The 13,034-nt window shown below is 37.7% G+C and overlaps 1 protein-coding gene across 7 annotated transcripts in view; it reads left to right on the top strand.

Annotated features, from left to right (window-relative positions):
- Nucleotides 1–13,034, top strand: part of ZNF260 (zinc finger protein 260) — a 74,612-nt gene that overhangs the window by 6,704 nt on the left and 54,874 nt on the right. For 3 of the 7 annotated variants that reach the window (XM_053906388.1, XM_053906387.1, XM_053906389.1), the window contains exon 3: nucleotides 9,762–9,927. The exons of the other annotated variants lie outside the window; for them this stretch is intronic. The gene's annotated coding sequence lies outside the window, so the exon portion shown is untranslated. The remainder of the gene's footprint in view (nucleotides 1–9,761; nucleotides 9,928–13,034) is intronic. 7 annotated transcript variants of the gene reach the window in all.

Here is a 13,034-nt window from a genome sequence, read left to right as displayed (position 1 = left end):
GAATTCAGTTTGCTATTTTTGGAAGATTTATGCATTTGAGTATGTTTTTTATTTTGCTTCTGCCAACAAGAAATTTGGCCCGTGAGGGTACCTGAGTGGCTCAGTCAGTTAAGTGTCTGACTTTAGCTCAGGTCATGATCTCACAGTTCATGAGTTTGAGCCCTGTGTCATGCTCTGTGCTGCCAGCCTGCTTTGGATCCTCTGTCCTGCTTCTCACTACTCCTTCCCCATTACTGCGCTCTCTCCTTCTCTCTCAAAAATAAATAAACATAAAAAAAAAAAAAAGAAATTTGGCCCATGAATTTGCCACATTTTTAAAAGAGATAAAGTTACAGTTTTATGATACTTCTAGACATGTAGTTATAAGTAGATAGTGGTAGTGGTCACCATGTGATCTGGCACATCTAAATATTCAAAACTTTTGTAATTTCAATTACCAGAGGAGCATAATAAAACTAGTAAGACTGCTATTCAGAGTTTCATATTTTTTAGAGATTGTGATTTCTTTCATAAGACCTAGGAATGATCTGGGAGATCCAAGTTTCATACAAGACCTCATCATACACATTATACTTGAAAGGACATATTTACAAACACAGAAGTAAATATGCATATAACTCCTGTGTTGGATATGGGAACAAGATTGAGCCTTTTATTATTAGGCTCAAGCTGTCGCTTGTTAGATAAGATTCTTTGAACTAGTTATATGTGTGCAGCTTTATGTGGAGGGCAAGAATATTTGTCCTCCTATGCTTTTTGAGAATCTTTGTGACAAATATTATTAATGAGGAAGAACTGTAATCTGAAGGTTGGACACTGAAATAAGTTAACATGACATGGAAAAACAGACCTGAGAATCTCATATTTCACTGTAAGAAAAAGGAGAACAAAGGGAATTTTCAAAAATAATGAAACAAGATACATGAAATATTCTTTACAAGTTCATTAATTAATAGGCAACTTTTACTTGGTGTCATTGTTATGCCACTGAAAGTGCTTTATGTGTTTTATTTCATTTGATACATACAGCAACACTTTGAGGTAGGTCACTGTTGTTTTTCCCATTTTACTGATGAGGAAATAAAGTCAGTTAAGTAATGTAGTAAAAAGTTACACAGTTAGTAACAACCAAAAATAAGGTTAATGAACTGAATTTTGGATGACAGATTCTATGTTCTTTATTATGATAGTATACAACCTCTGATCATTTTTTAAATCTGATTGTCTCACTAATTCATCAAATTTTTTTCATCAACATTTAATATGGATCAAGGGCAAATACTGCAGATATTGACAACCTACAGCTCACCATACTTTATTTAACCTTTATTGCCTACTATTAGATATTCAGAATGATCATAAACTATTTTGTAGTATATGTGGATCTTTATAATAGAATTTTATCTGCATTCATATGTTTCTTTTCTTTTTAATGCTTTTTTAAATTTATTTTTGAAGGAGAGAGAGAGAGAGACAGAGCATGAGCGGGGGAGGAGCAGAGAGAGAGGGAGACACAGAATTCAAAGCAGGCTCCAGGCTCTATGCTGTCGTCACAGAGCCCAACACGTGGCTCGAACTCACGGACCGTGAGATCATGACCTGAGCCAAAGTCGGACGCTCAGCCGACTGAGCCACTCAGGCGCCCCTCTTTTCTTTTTTTTTTTAAAGTAGGCTCCATGCCCAACATGGGGCTTGAACTCACAATCCCAAGATCAAGAGTCACATGCTCTACCGACTGAGCCAGCCAGGCATCCCTGCTTTTATATGTTTCTTTTCTTTTTTTAAATGTTTTTTTGAGGGAGAGAGAGCGTAAGTGAGGGAGGGGCAGAGAGAGAGAGAGGAGAGACAGAAGATCCGAAACAGGCTCTATACTGACAGCAGCAAGCCTGATGTGGGCCTCGAACTCACAAACTGTGAGATCATGACCTGAGCTGAAGGTGGATGCTCAACAACTGATCCACCCAGGCACCCTTATATCTGTTTCTTAAGGAAGAATTTCTAGAATTTGCATTTCTAAGTCAAACATCAGATATTAAGTGCCTACAATTTGCCAATATTGTTCATGTAACATGTAATTAAGTGCCTAAAGTATGCCAGTATTGTTCATGTAACTTAAAGAGACATAGCTTCTATCCCTTAACTTGTTTATAACAGACCATGTAAATATATACTATGAATAGGACTAAAATTATGGTAGGGTATGGTAAAGATTATTAAAGAAATCAGACAATGTCCCTTTGTAGTTGTTGAAAAGGGATATAATGGACACAAACCCAAGGCTATAAGGTTTTGATCAACTTACTCTAAAGCCATGATTTGTCAGAGTTCCCCAAAAACATCCTCAAATTTGATGATGTGCTAGGACTTACAGAATTAAAGAAAATGGTGGTTATGAAAGGATATAATTTAAAATCAGCAAAGAGAAAAGTCACATAGGATTAAAATCAGCAAAGAGAAAAGTCACATAGGAGGAAGAGCAGGAAAAAACTAGATGTGAGCTTCCATTGGACTCACACAAACAGTGCTTAATTCTCCCAGCAACAATTTGTAAGAACACATGTGAACTGAGCCATGGAAGCTCACCTGAGCTTTGGGTCCAGAGTTTTTATTGAGGATCAGAAACAGCCACGGGAAACAAACAAACAAACAAATGAAATATAGGCATGGAGTAACTATGTGATTTACCCTTACCTACTCAATTTCAAGCCCCTACAGAGGGCCCCTGGCAACAAAACAGTTTACCAAAAGTCACATTGTTAGCATAGACTATTTGGCATAGCTCAAAAAAGCTTTTATTATTTTTTAAGTTTACTTATTTATTTTTGAGAGAGAGAGAGTGAGTGAGCAGGGGAAGGGCAGAGAGAGAGGAGAGAGAATCCCAGGCAGGCCCCACACCATCAGCACAGAGCCCGACATGAGGCTCGAACTCAGGAACTGTGAGATCATGACCTGAGCTGAAATCAAGAGTCACTTAACCAACTGAACCACCCAGGTGTCCCTCAAAAAAAGCTTTTAAAGGGAGGATATTCTAAGGGCTCCGAGCTTATCTCACAGTAGCTGGCCACGGGCCATTCCTTTCTTTGGAAAGTGCAGAGTCTGTGTACTCCAGGTCTACTAAGATAATTTTTATTGCACCCAAGTGATATCCATGGAGGTGAATGGAATTATTTACTAACCTTTATGCTTTAGTGTATTTTGGTAGGTTATACATTATTTCTAACTTTCCAGCAAATTACTCATGCTCAGATTTCATTCCATAATGAAGTAATTCTGCACTACACAGGCAAGAACCAGAGTTAGAACTTACTTTGTAGTGAGAAGAATGTGAATTCCAAACTCACCTCTGCCACCTTATCTATGCATGTGTTTTATATATTTTTTCTAACTGAAACATAAATTACTGCAAATCATGCAAACAACATTCTAGTTTGTTTTTAACATGTATATATACCCATTTAACCATCACATTTTAACATGTATATATACCCATTTAACCATTTTCCTAATCAAGAAAAACGTATTTCCTTCTAGTCATTACCAACTCACCCCTCCCTACCCTCAACAAAGGTAACCACTGTTCTTACCACTATTATGATAGATTCATTTTAATTAGATTCATATAAAAGTAGTTGATATGTGATTTTACATAATATTGTGTACATTTTTATCTGGCCTGTTTTGCTTAATTTCGCATTTGTGAGAATCATCTGTGTTTGTACTATTTTATCATTAGGTAATCTCCCATAATAAGAATAAATCCTATTTTATTTTGCTCTACTTTTTTTTTAACTAATCTCTATGCCCAAAATGGGGTTCAACTCATGACTCCAAGATCAAAAGTCACATGCTCTACTGACTGAGCCATCCAGGCACATCTGTCCTATTTTTTGATGGGCATTTGTGTCATTAACAGTTGGAGGCTTAAATAATGAGCCACCCAGGCACTCCTCTACCTTTTGATTCTTATGAGTAGTCCGCAAAGAATATTCATGTTCAAGTTTTTGTGTAGATATACATCTTCATTTCTCTTCTATATGCCTACCAGTTGAATTGCTGTATCATATGGTAACTCCATTTTGAACATTTTGAAAAATTGCTAGACTGTTTTCCAAAGCAGTCACACTATTTTTAATTCCAATCAGCAGCATATGAGGGTTCTGATTTATCCACATCCCCCCAACACCTGTTTCTTTGTAGGTATCCTAGTAGGTATGAAGTAGTATCTCACTGTAGTATTTTACTCTGCTAAAATATGTTTAAATAAGATTTAGTATATTAAACATTTTTAAGGTTAAAATTCAGTGGCATTAAATACACTTACATGGTTATGCAACCATCACCACCTATCTCCAGAACTTTCTCATCTTCTAAACTGAAACTCTGTACCGATAGTGACACTCTTTGATTCCCTTTTGGGTATGTTCTATAGTATCCTGTTTGTGGTTACCTTGGGAAGTATATATCCTAAAGTTATATAACAATCTATTTTAAATTGACATCAACTTTGTTCACATACAAAAACTCTGCTTTTCAGTTCCACTTTCATTGACTTTAGATTAAGTCATGAGGTAACTTTTTTTTTTAATTTTTTTTTTTTTAACGTTTATTTATTTTTGAGACAGAGAGAGACAGAGCATGAGCGGGAGAGGGTCTGAGAGAGAGGGAGACACAGATTCCGAAACATGCTCCAGGCTCCGAGCTGTCAGCACAGAGCCCGACGCGGGGCTCGAACCCACAGACCGCGAGATCATGACCTGAGCCGAAGTCGGACGCTTAACCGACTGAGCCACCCAAGCACCCCAACTTTTTTTTTTTTAATAGGCTCTATGCCCAACATGGGGCTTGAACTCATGACCATGAGATCAGGAGTTGGATATTCCACCAACTGAGCCAGCCAGGTGTCCCATGAATTAACATTTTTATGTACTGTGTACCCATTAATGTATATATAACTATTTTTTATTCATTTATCTTTTATATCTGTAGAAAACAAAAAGTGGAGTTAAACCAAAATTACAAAAATAATGGCTTTTATATTTTCCCTATGTATTTTCCTCTACGGGAGTTTTTTATAACTCCATATGGGTTTGAGTTACTGTCTGGCTTCCTTTCAACTTGAAAGTCTCCCTTTGGGATTTTTGTAGAGAATGTCTAGTGAAAATGAACTCTCAGTTTTCCTTTATCAGGGAAGTCTTAATTTCTCCCCCACTTTTTTTAACTTTTTTTTTTTACTCCCCCCCCCCATTTTCTAAAGGACAATTTTGCCACATATAAAGTTCTCAGTTGACAGTGTTTCTTTTAGCATTTTAACTTTTGTTTTTTAAGTAATCTCTGTGGCCAACGTGGTGCTTGAATTTACGACCCCAAGATCAAGAGTCGCATGTTCTATGGACTGAGCCAGCTGATGCCCTTTTAGCATTTTAAATGAATCATCCCGTTGGAGCATCTGGGTGGCTCAGCTGGTTGAGTGTCTGACTATTGATATCACCTCAGGTCATGATCTCACAGTTTGTGAGATTGAGCCCTGCATTGGGCTCTGCAGTAACAGTGCAGAGCCTGCTTAGGATTCCCTCTCCCTCTCTGCCCCTACCCACCTTGCACACACATGCTGTCTTTCAAAATAAATTAATAGGGGCACCTGTGTGGCTCAGTCAGTTGAGCATCTGACTTTAGCTCAAGTCATGATCTTGCAGTTCATGAGTTTGAACCTCACATGGGACTCTGCTGCCAGCACAGAGCCCAGTTCAGATCTTCTGTCTCCCTCTCTCTCTGTCCCTCAACCCCCCAGCACTTGCTCTTGCTCTCTCTCATTAAATTTTTTTAAAATAATTTTTTATTAAAAAAAAATTTTTAATGTTTATTTGTTTTTGACAGAGAGAGAGAGACAGAGCATGAGCAGGGGAGGGCAGAGAGAGAGGGAGAAACAGAGTCAGAAGTAGGCTCCAGGCTCTGAGCTGTCAGCACAGAGCCGGACGCTGGGCTTGAACTCACAGACCGCGAGATCATGACCTGAGCCGAAGCCGGACGCTCAACCTACTGAGCTGCCCAGGCACCCCTCTCATTAAATTTATTTATTTATTTTTTAAATGTTTATTTATTTTTGAGACAGAGAGAGACAGAGCATGAACGGGGGAGGGTCAGAGAGAGAGGGAGACACAGAATCCGAAGCAGGCTCCAGGCTCAGAGCTGTCAGCACAGAGCCCGACATGGGGCTCGAACTCACGGACTGTGAGATCATGACCTGAGCCGAGGTGAGTCGCAAAACCGACTGAGCCACCCAGGTACCCCTGTTATGGTTTTTATATGCATTTCCCTGATCACGACTTTTGGCATATTTTTCCTCCACATGCTTATTGATATTTCTATATCTTCTTTGGAGAAATGTCTATTGAAATCTGTTACCAGATGTCTTTTTGTTCTTTAGTTGTGGGCATCTTTACATAATGTGGCTATTAAACCCTTATCAAATATATCATTTATAAATATTTTCTCCTATTCTGTAGATTGTGTTTTCAGTTTTACCGGGAATGTTCTTTGAAAATTTCAATTTTGATGAAGCCCAATTTTTCCATTTTTTTCTCCTTGTTTGTGCTTTTGGTGTGCTGAGAATCCTTTGCCAAATTTAAGGTCATGATGAATTTACTCCTGTATTTTCTTCTATAGGTTTTATATTTGCATGCCTTACAGTTGGGTCATTGATCAGTTTTTAGTTCATCTTTGTATATATTGTGAGGAAAGGGTCTAATTTCATTCTTTTGTATGTAGCTATCCAGTTTTCCTATCATCATTTGTTAAAAAGACTGTCCTTTCTCCACTAAAAGGTCTTTGCACTCTTGTCAAAACTTATTTGACCAGAGGGGCGCCTGGGTGGCTCAGTAGGTTAAGCATCTGACTCCTGGGTTCCGCTCAGGTCATTAGCTCACAGTTTGTGAGTTTGAGCCCCACATCAGGCTCTGTGCTGACAGCATGGAGCCTACTTGGGATCCTCTCCTTCTCTCTCTCTGCCCCTCCCTACTCGCTCTCTCTCAAAAGAAAAAAGAAAAAACAATGGACCAGAGAGATACATGGATTTAATTTCCAATCAGTTCTATTCTGTTGATTGATATATCTAACCTTATGGGGCGCCTGGTGGCTTAGTTGTGTCCGACTTGATTTTGGCTTGAGTCATGATCACAGGGCTGTGGGGATTGAGCCGAGCCCCGAATTGGCTCCATGCTGGGTGTGGGACCTGCTTGGGATTCTCTCTCTCCCTCTGCCCTTCTCCCCTGCCTGTGCTCTCTAAAAAAAAAAAAACAAAAAACAAAAAAACAAAACAGTAGATACATCTAACCTTATGCCAGTGTCCAACTGCTTTGATTATTGTATATCTGTAACTTTTAGATTGGTAAATGTTAGTTTTTCAGGGTTTTTTTTTTTTCCCCCTAACTGATTTGGTTATTCTGAATTACTTGCAATTTCATATGAATTTAGAAGTCAGCATGTCAGTTTCTACAAAGAAGCCAGTTGGGACTCTGACAGGAGTTGCATAACGTTTAGATCACTTTGGAGAATATCGTGATCTTATTATTGAGTAGCCTGGTTCATAAACATGGGATGATCTTCACTTAATTACCTTAAGTTCTTTCATTAGTATTTTGTATTTTTTAAAGTATACAGTTTGAATTTTTGTTAAATATTTTATTAATTTGGATACTATTATAAATGGAATTACTTATTTCAGATTGTTATTGCATATGTATAAAAATATTTTATTTTTGCATATTTATTTGCATCCTGCAATCTTGCTCCATTCTAATAGTGTTATAGTCAAATTTTTGGATTTTCTGTATATAAGGTCATGCCATCTATTAATGGAGATCATTTTCCTTCCTTCTTTCCACTATGGGTGCCTTTATTGATATTTCCTATTTGTCCCAGCTAGATCTGTAGAACAATGTTGATTAGAAGAGGCAATAAGGTATAGACTTGTCCTCTTCCAACATCAGGGGTAAGCATCACTAAATCTAATGGTAGCTGTCAATTTTATCCTGTGGAGATAGTTCCCTTCTATTCATACGTTCACTCTCTTTTGTCATGAAAGGGTGTTGGATTTTGTAAATGCTTTCTCTTCATGAATGAAGATGGTCATGTAGTTTATTTTTAATTTTTTTAAGTTTTATTTATTTTGAGAGAGAGAGAGAGAGAGAAAAACAGAGCACGTGAGTGGGGAAGAGGCAGAGAAAGAGGCAGAGAGAGAATCCCAAGCAGGCTCAGCACTGTCAGTGCAGAGCCTGAGGTAGGGCTTGAACCCATGAACGGTGAGATCATGACCTGAGCCAAAATCTAGAGTCAGACGCTTAATTGACTGAACCACCCATGTGCTCCTATTTTTTATTATTCTGATATGTTACATTAGATTAACCATCTAATTTTGAATTCCACGGATAAATCCCACTTGGTCAAGGTATATAATTCTTTTTATATGTTCCTAGATTCAGATTACTAGTGTTTTGTTTAGATTTTTTGTATCCATATTCATAAAAGGTATTAGTGATAGTTGCCCTTTTTTGTAATGTCTTTTTCTGATGTAGCTATCAGGTTAATTTTGGGTTCATAAAATTAGGAAGTTTTCCCTCCTTTTTACTTCAAGAGTTTGTAAAGAATTAGTATTCTGCTTGGTTTGGTAGACTTTAACTGTGAAGCTGTGCTGACCTAGGCTTTTCTTTATGGGTAGTTTTTAAAATAACTAATTCATTTACTTATTTGTTAGAATATTATTCAAATATTCTACCTCCATGAGTAGATTTGGAAGTTTGTGCCTTTGTATGAATGTATTCAATTCATCTGAGTTTTCTGATTTTTTTAAATGTTTATTTATTTTGAGAGAGAGATAGAGAGTGCATGAGCAGAGGAGAGGCAGAGGGAGAAAGAGAGATTGAGAGAGAGAGAGAGAGAGAGAGAGAGAGAGAGAGAAATCCCAAGCAGGCTCCATGCTGTCAGCACAGAGCCCTGACACGGGAGCCCAATCCCATGCACCATGAGATCATGACCTGAGTGGAAACCAAGAGTTGAACACTGAACCAGTTGAGCCACCCAGGCGCCCCATGGGCTTCCCGATTTCTTGTTGTACAATTGTTCATCCTAATCCTTTGTAATCAATTTTTATTTCTGTAAGGTTGGTAGTACTGTCCCCTCTTTCACTTATGATTGTGGTAATAGGAGTCTTCGTTCTCTCTGGTCATTCTTGATCATCTAAACATTTGTGAACTTTTAAAAACTTTTCATAGAACCAGGGGCGCCTGGGTGGCTAGGTTGGTTAAGCATCCGACTTTGGTCAGGTCACGATCTTGCGGTTTGTGGGTTCAAGCCCTGTGTCAGGCTCTGTGCTGACATCTGAGAGCCTGGAGCCTGCTTCAGATTCTGTGTCTTCCTCTCTCTCTGCCCCTCCCCCCCCACTCAAAAATAAACATTTTAAAAAATTTTTAATAAAAAAACCCACTTTTCATAGAACCAGATTTTAGTTTCATTTATTTTTGGATATTTTTCATATATGATATGTTTACTCTTCTTTTTACAGTGACTTAAGGAGGGAGGTTAAATTTGACCTAGATATTTACTTTTAATTACAGGCACTTTAAACTTTAAAAGCTTTCCTCTAATCATTAATTGCATGTCATAAGTTTTGATATGTTGTCTTCATTTATTATTCACAAATTGTTTTCTAGTTTCCTTTTTCATTAAAAAAAATTTTTTTAATGTTTTTTTATTTATTTTAGAGACAGAGAGCATGAGCAGGGGAGAGGCAGAGAGAGAGAGACACACACAGAATCTGAAGCAGGCTCCAGGCTCTGAGCTGTCAGCACAGGGCCCAATGCAGGGTTCAAACTCATGGACTGTGAGATCATGATCCGAACTGAAGTTGGACGCCCAACCGACTGAGACACCCAGGTGCCCTTCCTTTTTCATTTTTAATATATTGATTATTTAGGAGTGTTTTGTTTAAAAAAATTTTTTTAAGCTTTATCCATTTTTCAGAGACAGAGACAGAGCATGATGGGGGAGGGGCAGAGAGAGAGGGAGACACAGAATCCGAAGCAGGCTCCAGGCTCTAAGCTGTCAGCACAGAGCCCAGGCTCGAACTCACAGACAGTGAGATCATGACCTGAGCTTGAGTCGGACGCTTAACCTACTGAGCCACCCAGGCGCCCCTAGGAGTGTTTTGTTTAAATTCCATGTTTTTGAGTTTCCCATTTTTCCGTTATTTATTTCTAACTACATTATGGATAGACAAACTGTTTTTTATTGTTTTTTTTTTTAATTTATTAAGTTTTCTGTTCTAGCCTAGCATATAGTTTCTTGTGGAAAATATCCCATGTGCATTTGAAAAGAATGTATATTTTGCTATTGTTGGGTGAAGTGTTTTATAAATGTCTGTTAAGTCTAAGTGGTTTATAGTGTTGGTTATAGATTTTTCTGTTTCCTTGACCTTTTTTCCTAATTGTTCTATCCATTATGAGCGTGGGATATTGACGTCTGTGGCCACTTTTGCTGAATTGTCTTTCTCTATTTCTGTCAGTTAATTGTGAAAATATACATAACAGGATTTGCTATTTAATCATTTTACAGTATACAATTCAGTGATATTAAGTAAATCCACAATGTGCAACCTTTACCATCTAATTGCAGAATTTTTCATCATCCCGAAAGGGAAGTCTGTACCCTGTAAATAATCACTCTTCACTGCCTCTCCCTCAACCCCTTACAACAACGAATTTTTCAAAATCTAAATAAAGTTTTATCTATTTTAGGTATTTCAAATAAATGGATTAATATTCATATAAATGGGACAACAATATAATAATTGAAAGGCATTTGTGTCTGGCCTCTTCCAGTTAGCATGTTTTCAAATTTCACATGATGTAACAGGTATCAGTAATTGTTTCCTTTTGATGGCTAATATTCCATTGTGTTGTGTTTTCTTTTATGGCCTAACATATGATCTATTCTAGACCATTTTTCATTTGTACTTGAGAATATGTATTCTGGTATTTGGTGTTGTGTTTGGTGTATGTCTGGGATATCCAATTGATTTATAGTGTTGCTGTACTCTCCTATTTCCAAATTATCTTTTGCCTAGTCTTTCTATCCATTATTGGAGTTGGTTTATTAAAGTCTCAAACTATATTGTAGAACTTTCTATTCCTCCCCTCAATCCTGTCAATTGTTGCTTCATATATTTTGGGCTTTAAGGCATATATATTCATAGTAGTTGTATTTTCTTGGTGGGCTGACCCCTTTTATCGACATAGAAGATGTTCCTTTGTCTCTTGTCTCTTCTAAGCCTATTTGGTCTCATGTAGGCTTCCAACTCTTTGAGGACTACTGGTATGCAACACATTTTTATATCCTATTTTCAACCTATTTATATGTTTGGATTTGTCATCAGTTTGTTGTAGACTGACTACAGTTGCACTGTATTTTCTAGCCATTCTGCCAATCTCTGCATTTTAGTTGAAGATTCTAATACATTTGCATGTAAAGTAATAACTGAGGAGGACTTTTCTACTTGTTTTCTATATATACTGTGTCTTCTATGTTTTTTTTTTTAATTTTCTAATGTTTATTTATTTTTGAGAGAGAGAGAGAGCGAGGGAGGGACAGAGAGAGAGGGAGACACAGAATCCAAAGCAGGCTCCAGGCTCTGAGCTGTCAGCAGAGCCCAATGTGGGGCTCGAACCCATGGGCTGTGAGATCATGACCTGAGCTGAAATTGGATGCTTAACTGACTGAGCCATCCAGGTGCCCCTCTTCTGTGCTTTTCTGTCCCTAATTAATGACTTCCTTTCTGTTCCACTGACTTTTTTTTGTAGTTTACCATTTGACTCCTTTTATATGTCCTATTCATTATACAATTTAATCATTTTATTAGCATTTATCCTGTAGATTTCAATTAAAAATTTGCATTTGTGATGAACTAGTTTGAAATAAAACTAACTTTATTCAGGGGTCCCAAAATCACTCTCCGGTTCAGTGATTTTCTAGAAGGACTCACAAAAGTAAAAAAAAAATTTGGGGCATCTGGGTGGCTCAGTTAAATGTCCCAATTCTTGATGTCAGCTCAGGTCATGATCTCATGATTTGTGGGATAGAGCCCTTCAGGGGGCTCTGCGCTAAAAGCATGGAGCCTGCTTGGGATTCTCTCCCTTTCTCGGCCCACCTCCCCCCCCCCCAATTTCTCTTTCTCTCTCAAAATAAACATTTTTTTGCATGAGTTTTTTCTTTTTAAAAAGGTTTATTTTTGAGAGAGAGAGAGTGAGTGCATGAGCAGGGAGGGGCAGAAAGAGAGGGAGACAGAAGATACCACAAAGGCTCTGTGCTGACAATAGAGAGACTGATGTGGGGCTCAAACTCATGAGCTGTGAGATCATGACTAGAGCTGAAGTTGGACACTTAACCAGCTGAGCCACCCAGGTGCCCAATAAACAAACCTTTTTTTAAAAAGTCAGAAAAACTGTTGTACTCAGTTTTTGGCTCCCCCCCAACCCCCCCCCCCCCCCCCCGCCAGTGACAGGATACAGATTAAAATCATTACATGCCAGGTAATCTACCAGGAGCTAGTAAAGGACCTTCACTTTTGTTTGGAATAGGCAAAGCTTTAAACATTTCAGACCCGCTGAGTCAAACCTTCACTGTACGCCTATTTAGCTTTAATAGAAAAACTTTGCCCCTGTAACTGCTCAAGTTCTCCCTTTTAAAGTTGCTTTTGTCCTAGATTATATCTTTATACAGTGTACCCTTTAAATAGGTTTATAATTATGTTTTATGCAGGTCTTTAAACGTATTACAAAAAAGGAGGAACAACAAACAAAAAAATGCAATTCTATTGGGTTATATATTTTTGCCTTTTAGTTGCCTTCACCACTGTTCTTAATTCATTTAGTTTTATTGAGATATAATTGACATACAATTACTTCTGATATACATGATTTAATATATGTATATATTACAAAATGATTACTGAAATAAATTTAGTTAACATCCATCACCTTCTTCTG

The sequence above is a fragment of the Panthera pardus genome, unplaced genomic scaffold (assembly GCF_024362965.1).
Source record: "Panthera pardus isolate Hobbes unplaced genomic scaffold, ASM2436296v1 HiC_scaffold_18, whole genome shotgun sequence".
Classification (NCBI taxonomy): domain Eukaryota; kingdom Metazoa; phylum Chordata; class Mammalia; order Carnivora; family Felidae; genus Panthera; species Panthera pardus.
Note: the sequence above shows the minus strand (reverse complement) of the source record. Positions and strands in the feature narration are given on the sequence as shown.